At 38.0% G+C, this 27,929-nt stretch overlaps 1 pseudogene; it reads right to left on the bottom strand.

The window, feature by feature from the left end:
• Nucleotides 1-8,566: 8,566 nt before the first annotated feature.
• Nucleotides 8,567-9,155, bottom strand: LOC110320223 (annotated as a pseudogene).
• Nucleotides 9,156-27,929: the final 18,774 nt, after the last annotated feature.

The raw sequence follows: 27,929 nt of genomic DNA, 5'->3' as shown, positions 1-27,929 counted from the left end.
GCAAATGGATGGATCTGGAATATATCATCCTGAGTGCAATAACCCAGTCACAAAAGAACACATATGATATGCACTCACTGATAAGTGGATATTAGCTCAGAAGCTCAGAANACCTAAGATACAATTCACAAACCACATGAAACTCAAGGAAAAGGAAGATCAAAGTGTGAATACTTCGGTCCTTCTTAGAAGGGGGAACAAAATACCTATGGAAGGAGTTACAGAGGCAAAGTGTGTAGCAGAGTCTGAAGAAATGAACATACAGAGACTGCCCCACCTGGGGATCCATTCCATAAACAATCACCAAATCCAGACACTTGTGAATGCCAACAAGTGCTTGCTGACAGGAGCCTGATATAGCTGTCTCCTGAGAGGCTCTGCCAGTGCCTGACAAATATAGAAGTGTATGCTTATAGCCATCCATTGGACTAAGCACAGGGTCTACAGTGGAGGATCTAGATAAAGGACCAAGTAGCTGAAGGGGTTTGTAGCCCCATAGGAGGAACAACAATATTAACCAACCAGTATCCCCAGAGCTCCCAGGGATGAAACCACCAACCAAAGAGTATACATGGTAGGACTCATAGCTCCAGCTGCATATGTAGCAGAGGATGGCCTAGTCAGTTATCAATGGGAGGGGAGACCCTTGGTCCTGTGAAGGTTCTATGCCCCAGTGTGGGGAATGCCAGGGCCAGGAAATAGAAGTGGGTAGGTTTGTGAGCATGGGGAGGAGGGACGGTTAAGGGGGTTTTGGAGGGGAAATCAGGAAAGGGGATAACACTTGAAATGTAAACAAAGAAAATATCTAATAGAAAAGAATATGCCTCAAATCTTAAGAATATTGTTCAGATAGTCATAAGAATACTGCTCAAATCTTAAGAATACTGGTAAAATCTTAAGACTACTGTTCAAATGCTGGCCTTTTCCATTCAACACAGGTCTTGTTGGGCAGAATATATTAGCTATTCATCCTGCTGCCAAGAGGTCCTCTATCATGTAGATAAATATTGGCCTGTTGAACAACAGTCAGAGTGTTTGCTTTTCCATTAGCAATAAATATGATGGAAAGCATTCAAATAGAGTTTTTCTGAGTAAACACAAATCTTCATTTACTGGAGCAAATTTGTAGGATTATGAACACTACATTATTGGTAGTTTGCATGTGCTTCTGTACAAAACACCAGCATAGGTACACAATTCATATATCCACAGCTGTGCCTCTTGAGTTTTCCACATCTTCTTCAGCACTCTGCATGTCTGAAACATTTTCTTGTTTTCTCCTTTTTCATGGGCATATAGTAAAAGTGCACTGTAGGTTAACTCTGTAGCTGCTCAGTGCTGGTTGTCTTTTTCAGAGATGGACTCATGTTTTTGTTCTGAAGTCTTTGTATTTTTATTTTTTGATAGACCTTCTGTTGAATTTCTTCTGCATCTTCGGAGAAGATCAGTTGGAATTAAAAATGGGGAGATGGATAGTGATACGGCCAGTGTTGTAATCTAAAGGAGATGTCCCCACTAATCTCAGGTGTTTGAATACTTGGTCCCTAGTGGGTGGTTCTGTGTGAGCAGTTTAGAAGTTGTAGTATTAATTGGAGGAAGATGTCATTGTGGATGAACCTTTAGAGTTTAGCCTCTTATTACTGCTAGTTTGTTCTGGTTTCATGTTTCAGTTTGAGAAATGACCTCTATTTTTCAGCTTCCATCTCAGATGCTGTGTCTGTTGTCCGTGGCCATGCTGTCCCCAACATTATTAAACTCAAATAAATGCTTTTTTTCATAAGTTATGTTGGTCATGGTATTTTATCATAGCATTGGAAAAGTAATTACTATAGTAAGTGTTTTAATGCGCTTGCCTGGTATTTGATTCCTGGAGCCCATGTAACATTAGAAGGAGAGTACTGACTCTATAATAATGTCCTTTGATCTCTCCACTTGCTCTGTGGAGTGATCCTCCCATGATACAAAACACAATAACAATAATAATAGTAAATTGTAGATAGTTATTTGGATCTATTAACATTATTCTTTAATTTTCTACATTCTTTCTACCACCAGTACAACAAGAGTTTCAATGAGTGAAGCTAGTCCCTGGCTTGACATCACATAGGCAGAATCTCCCTACTTCAGTTTTTTTCTCAAGTGATTTCTATTAGTCTAGCTCTTATGTCTTCTCACAAATACTTAAGAATAACCACAGACAGACATAGTAATATAACCCGCCACGCATGGTCCTGGTAGCTATTAAGATCCCATGACTCCAGCTCAAACGTTGAGAGAAGCTGTTACATCTATATGTCACTTTGAGGAGAACTGACATTTTTACTACCTTCAGCCCTGTACTTGCTGAGCATGGTCTGATGCTTCATTATTCATATTTCATTTGGAAACTTTTCTCTTATCAGGTAGTTTTATTATTGTAGCTTTCAGCATTAAAGCTCTAGAAATGTTTGCTTTATACCTGACTACTGATGTTTATAAGCAATAAGATGGTATAATTTAAACTTAGAATCTGGATGTTCATCACAAGTTCATGGAACAACCTTTTTCATGTTTATAGTTTACATGCAACCATTTGAATTCCCTTGCTTTAGTTCTTTGTAGACCTCTTGGAATTATGTTACTTGCAAATAAGAATACACTTATGGATTATATTTCTCATTTGTTATTGTTGTTGTTGTTGTTGTTAATGTACTATTTAGAATTCCTAGTGTGATTTTGAAAATTCCTGGTGTGATTTAGAAAGAAAGAAAGAAAGAAAGAAAGAAAGAAAGAAAGAAAGAAAGGAAGGAAGGAAGGAAGGAAGGAAGGAAGGACGAGGAAGAAGGAAGGAAGGAAAGAGAGAGAGAGAGAGAGAGAGAGAGAGAGAGAGAGAGAGAGAGAGAGAGAGAAAGAAAGAAAGAAGGAAGGAAGGAAGGAAGGAAGGAAGGAAAACAAATGGGTAAGAATAAATCATTGGCTTCCCCTTATCTTTTTTTTCTTTTTTTATTAGATATTTTCTTTATTTACATTTCAAATGATATTCCAAAAGTTCCCTATACCCTCCCCCCGCCCTGCCCCCCTACCTGCCCAGTCCCACTTCTTAGCCCTGGCATTCCCCTGTACTGTGGCAAGACCTAGGGGCCTCTCTTCCCAATGATGGCCGAATAGGCCATCTTCTGCTACATATGCAGCTAGAGAAACGATCTCTGGGGGTACTGATTAGTTCATATTGTTGTTCCACCTATAGGGTTGCAGACCTCTTTAGCATCTTGGATTCTCTCTAGCTCCTCCATTGGGGGCCCTCTGTTCCATCCTATAGATGACTGTGAGCATCCACTTATGTATTTATTTGCCAGGCACTGGCATAGCCTGATACGAGGCCGCTATATCCTTTGAGCAAAATCTTGCTGGCATATGCAATAGTGTCTGGGTTTGGTGGCTGAAGATGGGATGGATCCCCGGGTAGGGTAGTCTCTGGATAGTCCATCCTTTTGTCTTAGCTCCAAACTTTGTCTCTGTAACTCCTTTCATGGGTATTTTGTTCCCTATTCTAAGGAGGAATGAAGTATCCACACGTTGGTCTTCCTTCTTCTTGGTTTTCTTGTGTTTTGTAAATTGTATCTTGGGTATTCTAAGTTTCTGGGCTAATATCCACTTATCACTGAGTGCATATCATGTGTGTTCTTTTGTGTTTGGGTTACCTCACTAAGGATGATATCCTCCAGATATGTCCAATTGCCCAAGAATTTCATAAATTAATTGTTTTTAATAGCTGAGTAGTACTCCATTGTGTAAATGTACCACATTTTCTGTATCCATCCCTCTATTGAGGGACATCTGGGTTCTTTCCAGCTTCTGAATACTATAAACAAGGCTGCTATGAACTTAGTGGAACATGTGTCCTTATTACCAGTTGGAACATCTTCTGGGTATATGCCCAGGAAAGGTATTGCTGGATCTTCCAGTAGTACTATGTCCAATTTTCTGAGGCACCACCAGACTGATTTCCAGAGTGGTTATACCAGCTTGCATTCCCACCAGCAATGGAGGAGTGTTCCTCTTTCTCCACATCCTCGCCAGCATCTGCTGTCACCTGAATTTTTGATCTTAGCCATTCTGACTGGTGTGAGATGGAATCTCAAGGTTGTTTTGATTTGCATTTCCCTGATGATTAAGGATGTTGAACATTTTTACAGGTGTTTCTCAACCATTCGATATTCCTCAGTTGAGAAATCTTTGTTTAGCTCTGTACCCCATTTTTTTAATGGGGTTATTTGAATTTCTGGAGTCCAGCTTCCTGAGCTCTTTGTATATATTGGATATTAGTCCTCTATCAGACTTAGGATTGGCCTTTCCCAATCTGTTGGTGGCCTTTTTGTCTTGTTGACAGTGTCTTTTGCCTTACAGAAGCTTTGCAATTTTATGAGGTCCCATTTGTCAATTCTTTACAGCACAAGCCATTGCTGTTCTCTTTAGGAATTATTCCCCCGTGCCCATATCTTCGAGGCTTTCCCCCTCTTTCTCCTCTGTAAGTTTCAGTGTCTCTGGTTTTATGTGGAGGTCTTTGATCCACTTAGACTTGTAGCTTCCCCTTATCTTAAAGAAGCATTCAGCCTTCTACTGTTACATCTAATAGTTATTTTGCGCATCCTGTAGAGATTGTTTGAGAAAGGTGTTCTATTTCTAATTTTGAAGTTTTGAAATCAATGTTTTAGTTTTGACAAATGAGTTTTATGCACCTGTTAGTTTAATTTTCCCCTATTACAATGATATATTATATTATTTTTCAAATATTGAAATAGTTTGGAAAAATAGGGACTCTCCCTATTTTATAATGGCATGTGATTCTTTTGAGATATTACTAAATTGTATTGATATTTTTTCTGATGTTTGTGTTTAAGTTCATGTGGGGTGTTGGTCGTAGATTTTGTCTATTTACCTTTTCCTTCTCTTTCTGTTTCTCTTATAATCTTTTGACACGTTTTGGTTATAGATCATGATTTCTTTTTAATGTTGGGACATTTGGTGTAGTGGCATGCAACAATAAATTGATATATGTTGGGGTCCTGTTAGATATGTTTCTGAACCATGTTCCAAGATTTCTTGCATATCATTAACTGATGTTTGAAGGTCCTGCTATTAAGGTCATGTTCTGCCATGTCTGGACAGCTCCCCTGAAAGAGGCATAAAATGGACAACTCCCTTTCCCATGGGACTTCCTCTTCTCTGCCTGACTTGGTCAGGGGAGTTCATCCCCCACATATTATACCTGAGGAATGCCATATAGTCTTTGGTGAAATTACAGGTTCAACTTACTTTCCTATCTGTCAAGTATCTGGAATGCCTCTCCATGCATATGAGTATCAGAACTTTAAGTCTCAGTCAATGAACATTTACCCCAAGAAGAGCCCCTTTCCAGTCTCCAAAGTTTATATAACCTATGTTCATCCCAGATAAAGTATTCAAGCTGTTTCAGTGAATATCATCTAAGAGAACTGTTTCACTGAATCCCATCTGAATCCCATCTGAATCCCAGAGCTGTAATGCTGAAATCTTCAAGGAAGACTTTCTCCCTCTCTTACTCTGTTACATCTGTTCTGGGCTCCACTTCATCCTCTCCAGGTGAGTAGCAGTGCCTGAACAGCCCGAGGGAAGAAGCAGAATGCAGAATCATAAACTATCAAATTAGAGGACTTCCTTAGCCCTTCTTTTAAAATTAGGTCTTTTGGTCTTTTAAACTCTCTTCATTGGATAATGTGGTGATTTCCCTTCATTCCCTCCCTGCATGTAGGATTGAGGGTGATGATTCTTTTCTCCCAGGATGGATGTGCCATTTCCTTTGGTCCCATTGATCTCTGGGAGCCTTTTCTTTCATTTGATTTGGTTTGGGTTGTAAGTTGGTGTGATTTTATGTGTCTGCTTTCAGCAATCATTTCTTAGTCTTCTGATATTTTCTATGATGTATTAGTATGGATTTTTTTGTGTATGTGTGTGTTTAGGGCTTACCAGGATTCTCAAACATATTAAAAACAAGAATCTTGAGAAGATTCATTTAGTTTGTTTTTGTCCTCACTATTTCTCTTTTTAGGACTTTAAGAAAACAATGTTAAAAATCTGATACAGTCTGAATAGCCTCAGCGTCTCCCCTCCCACTTAATATTTCTTTCTACTCAAATTGAGAAATTTCTAGATATTTTTTGTCATGAATTTAGTAATTTTTGGTTTTCCTCCCACCTTTATTCCCTCTATTCTGTTGCTGTGTCTAACTGCTGAAGTGGTGGTGGTGGTGGTGGTGGTAGTGGTGGTTTTGCTGTTGTTGTTTCTCATGATTTGTCTATGGTGGTCTGGAAGAGAAATGTTTCCAGTAGTCTTGGGCTTTGAATACTTAGTGCCCTGTTGCTGATGCTGGTTGTGGTAGGGTTTAGATGATGCAGCCTTAGTGGAGGAAATGTTGTTGGGGGAGTTTCATGATGAAAAGTTTCTATTTCCAGTTCGCTCTCTGTTCTGTGTATGTTCTGTGTTCTCTCTGTGTTCTGTGTTCTGTGTTCTCTCTGTTCTGTGTATGTGTGGTTGAGATGTGAGTACTCAACTTGCCATGGCTACCTTGTCTGCCAGCTGTGGCCATGTGTACTACCATTGTGAACTCTCCCTGTGAAATTGCAAGTCAGAACAAACTTGTATAATTTGCTTTTGGTCATAGCATTTTATTACAACAGTGGAAAGGTAGTAAATACACTGTTGTAGGTTCAGAAATTTGATGTGGTTTATTTTATATAATTTCTTTGCTGAGACTAACTCATTCCTGGGATTTTCTATTTTATTTTGTATCATGTTTTAAAAACATTTTAATTTCTCAATGAAATATCTATCATGATTATTTTCAAATATACCACATCTATATTTTGTTGATTATTTTAAAAATGAGTTTGAGTCTGCTTTTTAGTTATTTCCAACAAAATTGTGAAAATTTGCATTTATGTCAGAAGCTCTGGCCATGACTTCCATCTCCTACTTCATAATATTTTTTGTACTATGACTGCAGCAGGGTAGGTTCATCTTGGCCTCAAGATTGCTACATGATTTCTACACCTGGTTATAAGTACAGGTTGTATACTTCCATCTGATGCCTCTCCTTGTTATTAGCTGGAGATGATCATTTTGAACCACAGTAGGTCCACTCTAATTCTCTCTTGGGAGGCAAAGTTGGAGTGTCTCCTTATTGTCCCCCAAAACATTATATATTGCTGGCTGGGAGCAAGTTCCAGGCTTTCTCCTAGTTACCACCAGCATTTCTGTGCTGCTAGATCATGGGGTTGACAATTCTGGTTGTGAGTCATATGTGTGAGAGTGTCTGAGTGTTTCCTAGTTGCCATAAATGTAAGACTAGGCACTCACTTGTGTAATCCTCATTTGAATGAACATAGTATTTCTGGCAAGAATCGATGAATGAAACCATATCATTCTTCTGACACCTTAAGAGATAGTTTAAATTTATCACAAGCATTCAACAACCCACCTAAGGCACAAGGTGCTGTTAAGTAAGAGAATATTGAACTAAAAAATGCACGGCCATACCACGAAGGTTTCTCTTAGGACTCAGTCAGGATACTTGAGAAAGGGAGGAAATCATTAACCTGTATGATCCAAAAGAGCTTTTACTTTCTATTAGGGACATATCTCAGATGTGGAAAAAATGACCCACTGGTGATATTGCTAAAATAAACCCACAACAGGCAAGAAGTGCAGTTCCCTTCAAGGTTCATGCCCAGGACCCCTTGCCTTTTAGCAAATTGCTAGGTTTCCAGAATGATAGTGTTAATTTACTTCAAATTGACTTTCCAACCTGAATTCTTGAGAGTATTTCAATAGCATTCTAATAGTCAAGAAAATTTACCTCCTCTCTTTAGAAGTCATGCTTAGCCAAAAGTGCTTAACACTTATCATTTGAAGACAAACAGCCCATTAAATTCATGGACACACACACACACACACACACACACACACACACACACACCCCATAAGCAGATATGATTATGTAGAAACAGGATATTGACAAGATTTGGCAACATGGGAAGAAGAGAGCACAACACTCAGGAACGTTTCATACGATGCTCTGTAGGATCAGCTGATTTAAAAAAAAACAAAAAACAAACAAACAAACAAACAAAAAAGCAGAAGTAAAACACCCCGGTGAAGTCCTGAGAGAGTACATTGATGCTATCCAATAGACCATCAGTGATGAAATACAGTCAATGGGTTCCAGGTAGAGAAAAAAAAAAAAAAAAGACAAACGGTTCAATGTTGAAAACAAATAAAAGTATCACAATTTTGAGCCATTTATACTATGGGCAAACCCCTGAAATGAGAAGCACCCATAGTCCTGTAAGTCTTCATGACTGACTGTACACTAAGCAAAACTCCAGTTCTTACCCATGACTTTCTTTGTTTTGTTTTGTTTTGTTTTACATGAAAGGGTATTTTTATTATTTTTCTATATATCATCTTAATGAACACACCATGTATATTTTCTCAGGTGGCAAATAAGATACAAAGCAAAATTTCCTAACGCTCAGAGAATCAAGAGTAGTCACCTGTCATTGGGAGGATTCAGTTTCTTGGCATGTCTGTGATACTGTCCGTGCAAGTACCAGTAATGTTTTGCAGTGAAGAACACTGCTTAGTTGTTCTATTGTGGGCCCTTGCTCAAGCCCTTTGTATTTTCCTTCTAATACGGTTTTCAGCACCTGCTTGTGTGTTTCTTCCTTATTATGCAGATGATCTGGTTGAGGGCTAGGTTTGGTATGTTTGTAAGAGATGTCCACAGAAGCATAGTAGCACACTATTGCCCAGCCATCAGATGTCAAACCTTGCAATTATAGTCAGTTGGAAGAGAAGAATATGTAATTTTGTGACAAGCACTAGATAAAGCTTCATTTTGGATTGGAAATAAATGCTTCCAGATAGCTATGTTTGATATTGCCCATTTTACTGCCACCACTGTGACCCTTCACCAGTGATTTGAAAAATGATATTGTGAAATGAGACTGCCTCTAAAACCTGTTGCTAGACACATCTCTCCTGTCTGTGTCTGTCTGTCAATACTTGCTGACTCCATGCACACCTGCAGGAACCCCTGATTCCCAAGGATTGAGAGGGGCTGACTGGGCCTGGTCCATGGCAACATGTATACATAAATTTGCAATCTCTAGAGAAAGAAAAATTGGCATGGAAAGACATTGTTAACATTATGACTTATGTATGCATTGTGACTTGTAGATATCTGTCAGAATTCAAAAGCTCAGGAAATACAGTACCAATATTATTCTAGGATATACTCATGCTACCAGTACAAGAATGACATTTGGAGAATTCAATGACAGGGTAGATATGATTGATAGCACTGAAATACTTAAATATTAATTAAACCAAAGTGTCATAAGCAGGGTTTAGAAGTAGATCATGATCCATAAGTAGATATTGAAGAAAGAAAACATATACTGTAAATAGTAAGTTGGCTTCAGTATTTTTCTGTTTATTTTTGTATGGATGACCTGTCTATTGGTAAGAGTGGCACACCAGTGTCAATCACTATCAGTTTGTGAGAGACAATAAGTGATATTAGCAGGAATAATAGTTCTTTTACAGACTTCAGTGCCCCTGGGTTTGGTGCACAGATTTTGAGAATTACAACATCTTCATGATGGATCTAAATCTTTCCCTGTGTCTTCTAATTAGTTTTGCTTTGAAGTCTATTTTGTAAGATATGAAAATGGCTAGACCAGCTTGTTTCTTAGGTCCATTTACTTGCAATATATTTTTTTTTCATCTTTTTACACTGAAATATAAATGAGCAATCTTTGTTGATTGCTGTAATTTTGTTGATGTTATTGATGATGGTGGTGGTGGTGGTGGTGGTGTGTGTGTGTGTGTATACCTATGTGTCTGTGAGTCTCTGTGTGTTTCCCTCTGTTAATTTGCTGGGCTGATTATTTATTCCTTGTGTTTCCTTTGGTGTTAATCATTTTATGCTGGAGTTTTTTCTAGCACCTTCGGTAATGATAGCTTTGTTGAGAGATACTGTATTAATTTGATTTTATTATGGAATATAAGAAATGTCATGATTATATCTTACATTGTGATTGAAATTTTTGTAGGGAATTATAGTTCCTTTCATGTCTTGTGTGCATATTAAATGATTTTAGCACTGGGGTACTTAGAATGCATTTTCCTAAATTCTATTTCCCTGTGCCTTTCACATTAGCTTTGGACTTCACTGACTCTTGGATGTCCACATGTAGAAGAATGCAAATAAATCCATACTTATTACCCTGCACAAGCTTAACTCTAAATGCATAAAAGCCCTTAATATAAAAGTAGATATACTGAAACTAATAGAAAGAAAGTGGGAAAATAGCCTTGCACATTAGCACAGGAGAAAACTTTCTAAACAGAACTCTGTTAGCACAGATTCTAAGATCAACATTTAATCAATTGGACCTCATGCAAGTTTCTACATGGTAAAGGATAACTTCAGATAGATTGGAAGCCTGCTGAATGGGAAATGATTGTTAGCAACTATACATCTGATAGAGGGCTAATATTCAAAATATATATAAAGAAACTTAAAAAAAACTCTAACTATCAAGAAAACTAATAACCAAATTTAAAAATATGGAACAGGCCTCAAAAGAGAAAACTCAAGTGACTAAGAAACACTTAAAGTAAAGTTCTACATCCTTAGCAGACACAGAATTTCAAATTAAAACTACTTTGAGATTTCATCTTACATACATCATAATAGCTAAGGATAATGAATCAGTGGCAGGTCATACTGGCAAGGTTATAGAATAAGGGGAAACATCATTCATTGGTAGTGGGAAGACAAACTTGTACATACACTAAAGAAATCAGTGTGGCTGTATCTCAGAAAGTTGGGAATCAATCTAGCTAAAATACAGCTGTACCACTGAGCATATACTCAAAGAACACTTCATTCTGCACTTGCTAAACCATGTTCATGGATGCTCAATAGCCAGAAATTGGAAACAACTTAGATGTCCCTCAACAGAAGAATAGATAAAGAAAATGTAGTATATTTACATAATGAAGTATTAGCTGTTCAAAAGTGAAATCTTATGTTTTCAGCTGTAAGCCTAGCCTTTAACAGCTGAGCTGTCTCCTCAGCCAGGAGAGAGCTCACTTCTGATATTGCCTTGAGGTCCAGGACTCAGAGGCTGGGTAGCCCAGAAATCTAGGACAAAACAAATCATGACGAGCCAAAAAAATATTCTTAATGGTATTCCACTATACTCATAGATTGGGGCCTAGACCAATTGTCATCAGAGAGGCTTCAGATGGAAATAGATCCAGACCCAATCACTGGGTGAGCCTCAAAAAGTCCTTTGAAAGAGACAGGTAAAGTATTATAAGAAACAACAAATGCAATGGCATCTTCGGATGTTCCTTGTCTCAAAATGTTGTCTTATCTCATTTTTATTTTTGTTTTTAATTTTACTTTATACAGTATGATATTCTCTTTATTCTCATATATTCTTTTTTTACCTTACAGGTTCTTTGTGTATATATTATGGGTTCCATTTTAGAGTTTTTAATGTGATTTCTGAGTGTATAGAGTGAGTCTCTGAATCTATATTTCTTTCTTATGCCTTCTCTTGGGCTGTTTTCCTTCTTTTTGATTGTTTTGTACAATTTATCTATGTAAGTTTATATTATATATTATAATTATATTATATTATATTCCCTCAGAATCATGCTTGTTTTCTAATGAGAGACAGAAAGGAAGTGGATCCAGATAGGAGGGGAAATAAGGAGGGACTGGGAGGAGTAGTGGGAGGGGAATCATAATTAGAATGCATTATGTGTGAAAAAGTCTATTTTCAATAAGAGGAAGAAAAGAATAATTTGGTAATGATCTCTGAGTCTTGAATTTCTGGTCAACAAATTTATCAGGAAGTACAATGAGTATGCTGGTGGAAGGCAGCTATAATAGCCTATCTTTCTGTTATAGGTGGGAAATTGGTGGTATTTTATATGATACTAAAAATTAGTGCAATTTGGATTCACCTATTTTAAAATAACGGTGTGATACTAATAAAGCTTAGTTTTTTTCTTAATATTTGAAAAGGAAATAGTCCATCTAAGATCAAAACAAAGCTAAGCTAAGTGAAATTCTATTTACAAGATGTAAGGTTAATGGTGGCAAGTGGTGTCTGCGGAGGTAAGATGGTTAGAGTCTTTTTGCAGAGGTCAGTTGTACTGATAGTGTGGGAAGATGTAGAGGCCATCTAGTGCAATACATAAAACAAACATCCAAGACTCAGTGAAGTCCAAAGCTAATGTGAAAGGCACAGGGAAATAGATCTCAGGAAAATGTATTCTACGTTCCCCAGTGTTAAAAGCATTTAATATGCACACAGGACATGAAAAGAAACATTGAAAAGGACAAAGCAAGTCATTTGTGATGCTGGTAAAAGTGCAACCAATAATCCAAATAAAATGTTAAACCTCTAATGAGAACTATGTTACAACTGTTATATTTAAAAGCCCTTTTAATGTAGATAAGACACAAGAACCTTGATCATCAATTTAATAAATCCTCACTCGCTTCGATAAAACAAAGCCTACAGCAAACACTGACAACAAATGCAGAAAGAAGAAAGAAAGAAATCTCCAAATCAACTGAAAACTATTCTTGATTTTTAAAATGAATACTTTAAGGTCTAAATTAATGATTGATACATTTTATTGATATTTTTAAAATAAGAATGTTTGGGAAAGCTTTTGTTCCTATTGATAAGGACAATCTTAATACTAGATTAGGCATGGTGATATAGAAAAATGCCTTAATTATAGATAATATAGTTAAATGACTTAATTTATTCTTTGTTTTTATGACAAAATATCTGAACCCAGGCAAGTTATGAAGAATGGAAGTTCACTGAATTCACATTTCTCTAGGCTGCAGGTCCAGGAGCATGCTTCCAGCTTCTGCCCAGCATCTCCTGTAGACCCTGCTCAATCACCAGCATGGTGAGGGCAGCTCTTGAGGCAGTGGGCCCAAACTCCCCTTGATACAAAGTCACCACCTTGCTAAAACACCATTCTGTAAGTGTATTAGACCATTTATAAGGGTGTAGCTTGTGATCCAGTCACCCCTGAAGACCTCATCTCCAGTTAACTTTAACACACAGCCTTGGGTTTATATTTCCAATGTGTGAATTTTAGGGATATTCACATCACATTACTCTCTAGGCTGTTCTTTAAGAATTATGAGAAAATAAGAATGCATTTTCATTTCTGAGGTATAAAAATTTTATGTTAATATAATAGTGTAATAATGTTTCGCTATTGCTATTTATATTATCCAGGAGGTGGACATATCTTACTAAGTATTCTATCAAAAATTTTCACCAAGTCAAAGGTGCAGAAGGATTTATACCTTTCCTTTTGTAATTTAAGTAAATGCTATGTTTTCAAAGCCTAGCCATATAGATTTACTAAGTGAGAAAGAACTGATTGTCAGAGGGACTCCAAGGGATAGATACCCAGAATGCAACCGTTTTGATATAATTTGTGGATATGCATTTATTTGAGTGTGGAAGCAAAGTTTCTAAATGATCATTGTGATTATAAGCTTCGGAATGAATTCAATTTAAATTCGATTGCATCTCTTTTCATTTTAGGGAAATGTGTATGTAAACATTACTCTATAAAAAAACTGGCAGTGGTGTGTTTATAATGAAAATAATTCATTATATTTATTGAAACCGTATCTTCTGTAGCAGCAGCATCCTTACAGAGAGGATGGGAGATGGTACTCATTAGATGCTTTTCTTCATTTGTGAGCCAGGCAGTAGATTAGTTTTATCCAATTGCCATCTGCCATCCACTTTGTATACAGTATGCCTGAAGAACTCACTCCATAGAAGGGTCTAGAAGATAAAGGTAACCATATTGTATTTATATTTGTAAATACTGTATACACTAAATTACAAATATTTATGTGCCGTTAAGGTCTGGATAAATGATATACAGAGTGGAAACAAACACATCTCTTGTGCTTAAAGCTAGGGTTTGAGGATAAGGTTTAGCTAGAAGTATGCTTCCTTTATATGTATGTTGTGATTGTCAACTGTATGAATGCATTTCTGTGATTTCTTTTCATACTCCCTTGCTCAACACTGCTCATTTGGAAAGCAATAAGGAAGAATTTCCACATACTTGCATTGACATATTTGGAGGCACTGATCCCATGGCTGGATTAGGAAAAACATAAAATATTTTAATATTGAAATAAGTAAATGCTTATTAAAACATGATATCACATGGTAAGTAGATCAGTAGCATATCAATAGAGGGCCACACATTGCAAAGAAGAGTTGCATTGTTATTCATACTCAGAAATGTTAGCATTCAGCATAAAATATAAGCTATGTATTAATATGACTTTAAAAAAAGGAAATAGCTATAGTCTAAACATTCTGATATAGCCAGAAATAATGAATATATATATATATATATATATATATATGGATATATGAAGAAGACTGTAAAATTTGTATTTTGTTTGAAATAGAGAACTCATCCATTTTGATATTTTGAAAGTAGAAATCTAACCATTACTTATTAATCAATGGGTTGGCCTTGATGTTTTCGGAAACAGGAATCAAGCAAATATGACAGATCTATTAGAACCTGGCAGATTATACACTGCTGTTCCAATATGACAAAAAGTTGTGTGAGGTGCCTGCGTGGGGGTGGAGAGGGAAAAAAAAGTTGTGTGAGCATGCAAGCACATGCAAGTGAGTGTGGTGTGTTCAGGCAACATGACACCCAAGGAAATAAGAGGAAATGAACCAGAAACTCCACATTTGCTGGCACATATGTAATGTCACCATCTGAGAATCATATGACATGTCATTTCAGGCACGTCAAACTTGACCGTGTTGAGCTTGGGTTTTATCAGTTTCCAACATGATTATTGGTACAATTCAATGGGTTCCTTTCCTAGAGATTCAAATCCAAACACTTTGAAACCATCTCCAAACAGTGCATGTATTCACAGATTGAAACACTCATGGCCACGTTTTAACATCTCTCTTTCCATGTCTCTACTGTAATTGATCTATTGTACATACAGATAAATTACACTGAATACGGTAGAAATAGTAGCAATGTTTTGTGTGGCAACACTGGCTTTTGCCCTATTTAATTGGTAAATGGTCATTTACTGATGGTAATTGCCATGTTCTGTCACAAGCCAAAAATATGTTTTCAGACGCACCTTCAATGCATCTACTAAGACAGGGAGGATGACCACAGCCTGCCTTCTGAGCTGAGTAAGGGAGGCTATCTTGGCATGCTGCATACTTTATACAAGTAGAAAAGGTTGGTAAATTCAGTTTTCATTAACTTAGGGAGTAAGTTAGTATGTCCCCATAGCTATACTATCACTTACATGGCTCAAACTCAAATGAACGTTTTTTAGTGATAATTTCATCTTAGGCACTGTTGTCATTGTTAATATGTCTCGTGTATTTCATTCCCCCACTGTACAGTCTTGTGTATGGCACCAAATATGAGTTGTGAGCTATAATCCTGATTCACTCATGCCTATGATGCACACTCCAAGTTCTAGACTTCATATCATTCTTACATACCTTACAGGATCATTCACATTTTCTTTTCATTCCTTTAGGGATCCAAAATACTTCTACAAACAAAGGTCCTCTAAGTGCGTGCTCAAATGGCATCAGTAACTATGATTTATGGCATGCTATAACTGTATGTTTTGCATTGCTGTTTTGCCAAAGCCTTAGCTCAAAGCTGTGAGACCAACTCCTGTCAAAGAGGGTGATGCCAATGTTGCACTTTGGAGAACTTTTCCTGCCAACCGCTTTCTGTGAAAAACCACTACCCACATGTAGAAGTCAAATGGAAAGCTGAGAACAAAATACAACTCTCACTTCTAGTCCCATTACACAAGGGACTTAAGGAAGTCTTTTTAGTTGTTGTGTAGGGTACTTGGCACGGGAAAACACAAAAGGATGAAATTAGCCACGAGAATCTATACACTGCAAAAAATGTGTCTTATGAATGTTGATAAAGAACATTTTATACATACATGACAATGTTCTGGATTACTTTATCTATTGTAGAATGCTTTATGTGATGTGCAGATCATCTATCTTTCTGTTATTTCTATCACCTAATCCTTTACTTAGATTTCAGCAATCATTTGTGAAAAAAGTACAAAAATATATAACTTCATCTGTTAAATATATTTATAGCATAAAGTTTGGATGAATGACTTTAAAGCAAAAATTTAAGCTAATTTTAAATGGAATTTTCAACTGATAATAATTCTGAAATAGATGGGCGTGTTGGTGCATGCCTTTAATCCCAGCACTTGTGAGGCAGAGGCAGGCAGATTTCTGAGTTCGAGGCCAGCCTGGTCTACAAAGTGAGTTCCAGGACAGCCAGGGCTATGCAGAGAAACCCTTTCTCAAAAAAACAACAACAATAATAATAATAATTCAAAAATAATGCAAATTTTCTTAAATCTAAAATAGAATACAAGGACATGGTGAGCATCATTTAACTTGGAGACAACTAGACAAGGGTGGCAGACAACTCTGTGACTATGCCAATTGGATTCTACTTGAGATTTTGCCTTCTATCCCTCATACCACTCATTTAAATGTTGGACACTGGTATTTATTTCCTTGAGAGCATTTTTGGTCCTTTTTCTAATAGTTAACATACCTGACTGCTTTTATTGTTGTAATTTAGTCAACAATTGACAGAGTTCTTATTTAAATATTATAGTGTATGCAAGTATCAAAACATCTAAAAATGGCATGACAAGAATGCTCATGTGGTAAGGCTGTTGCTCCCAAGCCTCGGGACCTGAGTTCAGTCTGCAAAACTCTCATTGTAAAAGGAGAAAATTGATTTGGGAGGTTACCTTTTCACTTCCACATATGCACTGTGGCACGTATATACCTACACAGACAAAATAAAATGCAATGAACAAAATCATGGCGCTCCAATTATGTATAATTTTCATGTTTCATGTGCTAATTAGAATACATTTTAATAAAAATTAAAAGTCCAGCTTAATGTTTTTAAAGTTGGTATTCTGTTGATGGTGAAACAAAAGACCAAAACAAAACCTCATACTACAGATGTAGTTGATGAGAATATAGGATTGTTTTTCAAAATACAAGTATCCTCTGACCTGGCATAACTGACCCATATGGTACTAGATAAGGTGAGAAACAACCTTGTGTGTGTGTGTGTGTGTGTGTGTGTGTGTGTTTCCTAAAGTAAAAAAATCTGTCTCCTTTACTGTATAATAATAAGGTCAATGAGATGTTTCTTCCTTTAGAGTAGCATTAGACTAAATGATGGACTTATGAATAGAGGACCATTATGCTAGGCTCTGTAGTGTCTGGAGTGCTATAGTACACAGGGATAAGCTAATATGAAAAATTTTGGTTATTCTTTGAACCTTATTTCTAGTGGATTCTAGAACCCACGAACTGCTCATATTAGATCTAAATTTTTGCATTGCTGCCTAACTCAACTGGAAAAGAATATGAGTTAGAGCTGAGATTTTTTATGTTTGTCTGAACTGAGATTTTATGTTAGTATGAAATAGTCAGCATAAGAAATAACATCCAGTGTCAGTCAAATATAACAAAGTTCCACAGTGATAGTGTGACTCATTGCATGTCAGGATCTATTAGGAACCAAGTAACCACACCTAATACCCTGGCCCTCCTCAGGTCCTCGAAGTGCAGGTCCTTTCTGTCATGTTAAAGCTCCCTGTTGTAAATTAGTGTGCCTCAATAATGAGGTCTGCTAATCTAGGTGGGAGTTTTGTACTACCTTTGAGGAAGGGTGTCATTCCAAGTGAGAGAAGCTACAACATTACTTCTTGAGAAGTTTTACCTCAAATTTAAGCACTATAAGGGCTAAAGTTAACCTGTAAGTCTCACTTATTAAAAATTAAATAACTTCCTGGAATGCTGGGGGGCTGTGGTTTTTGTGAGATAACAAGCCACAGATTTTTACTTCAATGAATAAGATTGGTTACCCCAAATGCATGTATTTTGATCATACATAGACAGGAGATATATGTAGGCAGGAAGGATGTCAGAATAGATGCTTGTCTCTATTTCCCCACTGAATAAAGGTAGAAAGTATTTGAACTTGGGAGGTTGCCTTTATAGGTACGTGCCTATAAAACTCAAAGCCATTCTCTGGCAATCCTAGGCATGGACCTGGCCAGTGTCCAACTTCCCGGCCTGCTGCAGATGAGCCTCAACTGGGTCTCCGATCTGCTTGAAACAGGGTTCTGTTTACAGGTGAGCAAGGAGTCTGCAAGAAATGAATGACAAATATGAACACAAGGGAGTGCTATATCTGGATGTAATTTTGTCAATGTTAGCATCAGTTTTATATAATACAGAAAACAAAGGAGTGGGGTGTCACAGCAGGTAAGGTACATTGAAGTATCTGACACAGAACAGAGGGATGACTTCAAAGGACTGGCAGGAACCAGGCAGTGTTTACAGTAAAGATAAAACAGCCCTGCCTAGAGTCAGCTAAGGACAGGTAGGGATTTCACACCCTAGTCACAATTTATGCTACTCCTTTGAGCCTTGTGAAAGCTAGCACCAGGGGGATTCTGCTCTAGCAGACCTTATCATGAATAATGCAATACCACAACCACCCCCTTTTTCCTAGGCCTTGGTAAATTCTTGTATATGAGAATAACTTGGCTGTTCTTTTAAGTATCTGTAGGGAATCTCCATTTGTCAGAAGAAGAATTCACCAAGTTTCTTCTACTATGTAATGTAGTTTCCAATACCTGACTATAATGAAGATTCTAAGTATACTTTGCTAAGCTTGCCATGAGAGTTCTAACTCTTATCCAGTAAAATACTGTAAGAAAGCATGCGAGACCCTCCACAATATCGCAGGGACAAATCTGGGCCATTCTAGCTATGGGAATGCCAAGGTTCCAGGAGGCTAAATTTCTTTGAAACTCTTTGCCTCGGGACTGCTTTCAGGCTTTCCAGTCCTGTCATACCAGTCACCACTGGAGTGGATGTAGCACTGGCCACATTAAATAAAGCTTGCTTTAATAAGATAATTGTGGAACTGGTCTTTTCCCCACTAGTCTCAGGTATAACAGCACAAGCTTTGAGGTTTCCATTAGCTCCTACAGGTGAGTTTCAGCAATTGGAAGAATTTGAGGCAAATAGACTTTTAATCAAGTTATTTATTTTTGTAGAGAATATGCCTATCTGTAGTTACAGTGCTTCAAGTTGCACACATTTCCATGTTAACGGGAATTCGTTACTTGGCTTGCTGAATTACATAGAGAAATATGGCAGAGAAAGTCTGATACTTTATTCTTACTTTAGATGGCATCCCTATCTGCCCATTCCCCAATCCTTTCTGGCAAGACAATGTTCTGTTTCTATAATTCGGGACATTTATAGATTCATTCCATCTTCTTCTTAGCTGTATATAATAACTGAGTTACGTAGCTTTGTTTTGTCAGCTTTCTATCATATGACAGAAAGAACTTGTGGAAAGCTTACTTTGGCTCATTGTTTCGGGGGAGTCTTAGCCCAGAGAGTCTGGGAAGGCCTGGTGGAGCTCTTGGTAACAGCAGCCTATGACTGAGGTGCATCTTAATACCACAGGTCAGTGAGCAAAGAGAGTTAGACTGACCAAGGGGTGGATATAGTCTTGACAAGTTTACTTCTGTGACCTTCCTTCTACCAGCAAGGCCCCATCTCTTAAAAGTTTCCAAGCATGCCACAAGCTGAGAAATAAGCATCCAAATCAGGAGAGTGGGGAGTCATTTTAGACTCAAACCTGAGCACCTTTCTCTGGGTAGGCCCAAGGGCTTTATTTACTCTTTCTTGTGGGCAAACTGCCCCCAATTAATGAATCTCTTCCCACTTACCTCAGTCTAAGCAAAACACACACATCTTGACTCTTCGCTGACTATAGCTGGCCTGTCTCTATAACAAATGGCTTTCATAGCCTTCCCTTCAAAAAGATGAGTTTTGTGAGTGAACCCACCTACAAATCAGAAAGACCAGAAAGATATCATTTGAAAGAACACCATATTGCAGGAAGAACCTGCATTTGAAAAAGCTGTCTTTAGAGAATCTGAGTGGAATGTATCAAATAGCTGAATGATGCCTATCCAGAAAGATGCATGAGGAAAAAGAAAGAGCACAAACTCAGGCCTCATCAGTGGAGCTGTGAGTAACCAACAGACAAGGAAACGTTGGTCTATCAACAGGCAGGGCAGACCTCCTTTGATTAAAAGACACTTACAGGAAGATAACAAATCAAGCCCTTTTAGCCATCTTGGATCTTTTCCTGAGGTGAGTTGGGGACAGGGGTGCAGCTGCAGAGTCGGAGTCATTCACATAAGGGAATTCATTTTCAGTGGCCTGTGGATGGCTTGTAGTCAAAGCAGATTTCCATGCAAGAATGATCTATGGGCCAGGCATTCCACCCCCTTTGCTCACACAAAGACTGATTGCATGGCCCACAGCTGGATCCAGATTCCTGTTTAATTAAATGCGAGCCCTCATTCTGTTGCATTACATCAAAGAGGGGGAAGGTGACTCAGAGGTGAAATGGCTAATGTAAATCTTCAACCCCTAAAGGATTGAATGGAGAATGGATAACAAATCTAGTTTTATGCAGTGGTTGTTTGGAAGTAAAGAGTATAAATATAATTGAGACATCTGTGACTCTTCCTTTTCCCACCAAGATCAGCCTTCAGAGAGATATTTTCTGTAACAGATGTTTGGTAGAATAGACCTAAATAAGTAAGCACATACATACATACATACATCTCCCTATGAAGTAGTTCATCAAGAAAAGTCTTGTGAATGGCATCACAGGGCAAATAATGGTCTCAGCTGTAGGAGGTTTAGGTAAAAACAGGATTAAATAATTCTGCTTACATAGTTTAATGCTTTAGGGCCTCAGAATGTTTAGTATTATCGTTGTTATTTGAAACCTAAGTATATATTAAAATTAATACTTGAATAGATGGATGTATGCACAAATTCACACAAAAGATTTTAAAAGTCAATTTTATTCTTTTACAGTAAGGGACACTTGTGTGCCACTTATCAAAATTTCCTGTAACATGGAAGGAATTACATAGACAAAGTTTGGAGCAGAGACTGAAGGAATGTCCATCCATGAACTGCCCCACCTGGGGATCCATCCCATAAACCACCACCAAACCCAGACACTATTGCGGATGCCATGTGCATTTTAAATAGAAATGATTATAAGTATGATTTTCATATTAATTATCTTTCCACTGTCTAGTTAATCAAGTGCTACCCAAGACATGGCTTAGAGAAAACTTTGGGATGGACATATTTTATGAAGAGATTCTCTATCCCTTCACTTTCCATACTATGTCTTAAACATTTGTTCACTCCCCCCTCTCAGCACTGGGAGCTGATATGGCTTGACCTCTCCAGGTCTGGTGTATTCTGCCACTGATTGTGACTTTTATGTGCATCAGTCCTACAGTGTTTGGAAGATACACTTTCCATAGAGTCAATCATCACCTCTGGGTCTTACCATTTGTCTGCTTGTTCTGCATAAATTCCCTGTCATTTGAGGGGAAGGGTTTGACAAAATAGTTCCCAATTACTGCAAGGAGGTTCTTTGTTGAGGGCTGAACAAGGCATTGATCTATGGCTACATATGTAATGAGTAGTAATTTTACTGCTATGTTCTTTCAGTTCTTTAAATCAATAGTATTAGGTTTGTTTCCATTCCCTGCCTCCCCTAGACCATAACCTTTCTAGTCTTATGTTCTTGGCTACTTTATCAGTGCCAGAGATAGGTTCTATCTCATGAAGCATACTATAACTTCAGTAATAAGTGGTTGGTTACTCACATACATTTATGCCACTATTGCACAATTATATATTACTGGTAGGTCATTTTTATAGTCCACATGGCTTGTAGCTGGGAAATATTAATGATCATCTTTCTCCTCTAGTCACATGTACTTTCTATTACCATGAATACTACTCAGTAGGGAGAAAGTAGATTGCTTTTGGTAGGGTGACAATTTTCACAATATTAGTCTTACTGGTGGATAAGCATGAGAGATTTCTCAGTCTTCTGGTATCGTCTTCAATTTTTAATATTTTTATATATGCAAGTCTTTTGCTTGCTTGTTTAGTGTTTTTCCAAGGTATTATAATTATATTAAGGTTATTATAAATTATACTGTTTTCATGATGTATTTCTTAGTCTGCCATTTGTGTATAGAACAACTACTGAGTGTACTATATGGAACAGGTATGGAAACAGTGGAAAACCTTCTTTGGTTCTTGATTTTAGTGAAAGTGTTTTGAGTTTGTCTTTACTTAGTTTGGTGCTCTCTCTGGGATTGTAACTTGATAGACACCTCCTTCTTTAGGTTGGAAATTTTTTTTCTAGGATTTGCAAACTTTCTAGTCTTGCAAACTTTATATGCCCCAGTACAGGGGAACACCAGGGCCAAGAAGGGGGAGTGGGTGGGCAGGGGAGTGCGGGGGTGGGGGGAGGCTATAGAAGACTTTGGGGATAGCATTTAAAATGTAAATGAAGTAAATACCTAATAAAGATTGGAAAAAAATATTTCCAGTGACTTTGCCCTGGGTTTCCTCTCTTTTCTCTATTCCTATTATTCATAGTTTTTGTCTCTTCATGGTGTCTCAGCTTTCTTGAATGTTTTATACCAGGCTATTTTTTGTATTTAAGATTTTATTTAGCTGAGGTATACATTTCTTCAATAACTGAGAGTCTCTCTTCTATCTCTTGTTACCCATTAGTGAGGCTTGTCTCTATGGAGCTAGGATGTGTGTGTGTGTGTGTGTGTGTGTGTGTGTGTGTGTGTGTGTATCTTTTTCATTTCTAGTTTTATTTAAGTTTGGGGTTTTGTTTTGTTTTTTGTGATTCTATCCCTATGTCTAGGATTGTTTTTATTTAGTTCACTCAATTGTGCTTTTACATACTTCATTAAAGGATTTATTCATATCCACTTTTAGGTTCTTGAACATATTCATAAATTGCTATTTTGAAGTCCTTGCCTTATGATCCAGGTATTTTGTATTTCTCAGGGTTTACTATACTAGAGTACTAACTTCTGGTTGAAGAAGATTGTCTTGTCTGTTTATGTTTGTATCACTGGTTCTAGGCATCTGGAATATATGATGTTTGAGGTATTTGTTGGTATTGATATCTGGTCTTGTCTTTATTGAGTGGGCATTGTATTCTTTGGTTGCAGTTGCCATCTCTGGTTCTTAGGGCAAGTGCTCTAGAGTTTCTGGTGGATAAAGCTGCTGCAGGTCAGTGCAAGACAGAAAAGAAAACAAACAAACAAACAAGATAAAATCATTCAAACTGCGTGTTTCCACATGAATTTCTACTACAAATAATTACCAATTATTCCCAGTAGCCAACTATGTAGTATAGTACAGTTATTTTACTTCCATACTAGTCACCCATACAAATGTAGAAATAATTTTTGATTTATGACCTGATGTTTATCTGTTGCTTCAGAAACTTGCTTCTGGAATTTTCATTCTTAAAACTAAGACTATTGATGTCTCCCAGGAGGCCTGCAGTAACCAGGGACACAGGAGAAACTCCCACCCTACTACCCACACTATCTGGAACACCCACAGCGTCTCTAGCTGATGTAGGACCTTCCCCTAGCTCTGTCCAAGCTCCATCTCCCTTCTGGTCTGCTTCTTCACTCAGTCCAGATCAGCAGCCTGATACTCTCCTACTCCTTACAGCCTGCCTGTCTCTCAGGAGGTCTGCAGTAACCAGGGACACAGGAGGTCTGCCATAGCCAGGGGCACAGTCCTTCTGGTCTGCATCTCCATCTGCATCTGGGGCAAATTCTGACCCTGGAACCAAAAGTCTGCCTGCCTCCCAGGAGATTTGCCCTAACAAGGAACTCAGGAGGTCTTCCCTAACCAGGGACATAGAAGACCTGCTCTAACCAGAGATATAGGGGTCCCCCTCCCCCAACCAGATATAGCACTGCTTGCTTCCCAGAAGACTGTCTTTAAGCCAGGTCACAGAGCTCTAGCTGCCTCCAAGGAGGCAGGGTTCAGTCAGAGACACTCAGGCCAGTAAACCCCAGAGATAACAAGCACAAGAACATAAGTCATTAGCAACAGAAGCCAGTGCAATTTGACATTATCAGAACGCAGTTCTTCCGCAACAAGCCCTGGATATCCTAACACTGTTGAAAAGCAAGATTCTGCCATAAAATTCTATTTCATGAAGATCATAGAAGCCTTTAAGGAGGATGTAAATGTCTCCCTTAAGGATATACAGGTAAACAAGTAAAGTCCTTAAAGAGGAAACAAATAAATCTCTTAAAGAAATACAAGAAAAAAAATCAAGCAGGTGAAGACATTGAACAAAACAATCCAAGACTTAAAAATGGAAATATAAACAATAAAGAAAACACAAGTGGAGGCAACTCTGGAGATGGACAATTTAGGAAACAGATCAGAGATGACAGATAAAAAAGACCACCTCAGAATTCAAGTGATTGAAGAGAGAATCTTAGGCATAGAAGATACCATAGATGATATTGACACAACAGTCAAAGAAAATACAAAGTGTAAAAAACTTCCTAACCCAAAACATCCAGGAAATCCAGGACACAATGAAGAGGCCAAACCTAAGAATAATAGGAATAGTAGAGGATAAAGATTCCTAGCTCAGGGCTGGTGAGATGGCTCAGCGGGTAAGAGCACTGGCTGCTCTTCCAAAGGTCCTGAGTTCAAATCCCAGCAACCACATGGTGGCTCACAGCCATCCGTAATGAGATCTGACTCCTCTTCTGGAGTGACTGAGGACAGCTACAGTGTACTTACATATAATAAATAAATAAATAAATCTCAAAAAAAAAAAAAAAAAAAAAAGATTCCTAGCTCAAAGGGCCAGAAAACATCTTCAACAAAGTCATAGAAGAAAACTTCTCTAACCTAAAGAAAGAGATGGCCATAAATACACAAGAAGCCTACAGACCACCAAATAGATTGAAGCAGAAATAAAAATCCTCCTGTTACATAACAATCAAAATATAAAATGCACAGAACAAAGAAAGAATATGAAAAGCTGAAAGGGAAAAAGGCCAAGTAACATATAAAGGCAAACCTATCAGAATTACACCACACTTCTAAACAGACAATATAAAAGCCAGATGATCCTGGACAACTGTCATCCAGACCCTCCAAGAACACAAATGCCAGCCCAGGCTACTGTGCCCAGCAAAACTCTCAATTACCATAGATTGAGAAATCAAGATATTCCATGATAAGACCAAATTGATACAATATCTTTCTACTAATTTAGGCCTACAGAGTATACTAGAAGTAAAAATGCTAACACAAGGAGGGTAACTACACTCAAGAAAACACAAGAAATTAATGCAATTAACCTCCAAAAACCAAATAACTCAATTAGCAAATGGGATACAGAACTAAACAGAATTCACAATAAAGGAATATCAAATGGCCAAGAAGCACTTAAAGAAATGTTCAAAGTCTTTAGTCATCAGGGAAATGCAAATCCAAACAACCTTGAGATTCCACCTTACATCAATCAGAATGGCGGAGATCAAAACTTGTGACAACATCTACTGTCACAGATGTGGATAAAGAGACACACTCCTTCATTGCTGGTAGGAATGCACACTGGCACAAATACTCTAGTAGTTAATATACCAGGTCTGCAAAATATTGGAAATAGGTATATCTAAAAAGCCAGCTATATTACTCCTGGGCGTATTACCAAAAGTTGCTACACCATACCACAAGGATATGAGTTCCACTATGTTCATAGCAGCCTTATATGTAATAGCCAGAAGCTGGAAACAATCCAGATATCCCTCAAAGAATGGTTACAAAAAATGTGATTCATTTACACAATGGAATACTATTCAGATATTAAAATCAAGGACAACTTGAATTTTGCAGACAGATGGATGGAACTAGAAAATATCATCCTAAGTGAGGTAACCAAGACTCCAAATGACATTCATGGTATGTACTCACTGATAAGTGGATGTTAACCAAAAAGGACAGAATACCTAGGGACACAGTGGGGGAACAAAATAATCATGGGAGGAGGGAGAGGGAAGGAGGACCCTGGGTTGAAGAGGTGAGGGAAAAGGGAAAAGGGGAACAGCATCAGTTATGGGAGGAACAGGAAAGAAGCCAAGAGGGCCATGAGAATGAATGAAGATAAGTAGCTTCTTGGGGTGGGAGATGGGAGGAACCTGTAGAAAGTCCCAGAAACCCTTGAGTTGAGAGAATCTCAGGACTCAGTGCGGGTAGCCTTAGCCAAAATGCCCAACACTAGAAAGATTGAACCTGAAGAGTCTACCTCCAGTAGAGGTGCAGAAAATGCAGGCCAGTGATAGGCCCAACTTGCAATCCATCTCATGAGGGTGGATGGGCACACCAAGGCCTGACACTATTACTAAGACTATGATGTGCTTATAGATAGGAGCATAGCATAGATGTCCTCTGAGAGGCCCTACCAGCAGCTGACTGAGACAGATGCAGAGACTTATCTTCAACCAGTTACTGAAGTCAGGGACCCCTATGGTCTAATTAGGGGAAGGATTGAAGATGCTGAAGAGTAGGATGACCCCACAGGAAGACCAGCAGTCTCAACTAACCTGGACCTGTGGGAGATCCCAGAGACTGAGCCACCAACCAGGGGCTGGTTTCCCCCAAACATGGGCTGGTCTGATGTCCCGAACACATATATAACAAAGGACTGCCTGGTCTGGCCTCAGTGGGAGAAGATGTGCCTAATCCTGAAGAAACTTGAGGCACCAGGGAAGGGGGATGCCTGGTAGGGTGTGTAGGGGGAACATCCTCTTGGAGAAAAGGAGGAGGGGGAATGAAATGAAGAGCTGTGGGAGGGGATATGAGAGGGGGGCAATGACTGGAATGTAAATAAATAAAATAATTTTAAAAACCAAACCAAACAAACAAAACCACCAAGACTGTCTGACCTTCTCTTACACTCCTGTAATTCCATCTCACCATGTACTGCCATCCTTGTCTTTGCTAAATATGTTCATGACTTTGAACTTTACTATTTTTCACGAGCTTTCTTTTCTTTCAGTAGCTCCCAATTTCTCAATATATTACTCTACAAAGTTTAAAATGATGAAGTTGTATTTGTATTTGTATTTATTTGTGTGTGTGCGTATGCGTGTGTTGTGTGTGTGTGTGTATGTCATCATCACTCACACCATGACAATCATGTAGAAGTGAAAGGACAACTTGCACATGTCATTTCTCTCCTTCCAATATGTGTGTTGGAGATTGTAGTTAGGTCATTAGCTGTTCTGGCAGGAGCCTTTTTTCAGTGAGCCATCTTACTTGCCCTAAAATTGTTTTCTCTTTATTCCCATTTTATATCCTGTTTCTATTATGCAAAATCTGGCTTGAATTTTTAAATGCTTCCCATCACATACTAAGTTTTGTGAAGGACAGATTGTTGATTATAGTAGATAAAGCTCCTTTTTTTTTTTTTTTGTATAGTATAACGTACTTTTTGCAAAATAGCCATTTGAAAAAAACCTCTCAAGATCAGACTATTAAAACCCTGTAGTGAGTACACTGAGGTGCTAGGTGGGGTCTTTGGCAAACATGTCTGGTATTGGAGCTGAGATCCCAGGGATGAATAGAACGGAGTTTTCTCTCAGGGAGGAGGGATTCATTCACGAGAACATACAGGATGTGATTGCTTTTTTTTTTTTTTTTTAAATGAAAGATTCATTTTATTCATAGTTTGAAGACTACATCAGGATGAGAAAAGCACAG

The sequence above is a fragment of the Mus pahari genome, chromosome 4 (assembly GCF_900095145.1).
Source record: "Mus pahari chromosome 4, PAHARI_EIJ_v1.1, whole genome shotgun sequence".
Classification (NCBI taxonomy): domain Eukaryota; kingdom Metazoa; phylum Chordata; class Mammalia; order Rodentia; family Muridae; genus Mus; species Mus pahari.
The sequence above is the reverse complement of the archived record's forward strand: the minus strand, read 5'-3'. Positions and strand labels throughout refer to the sequence as shown.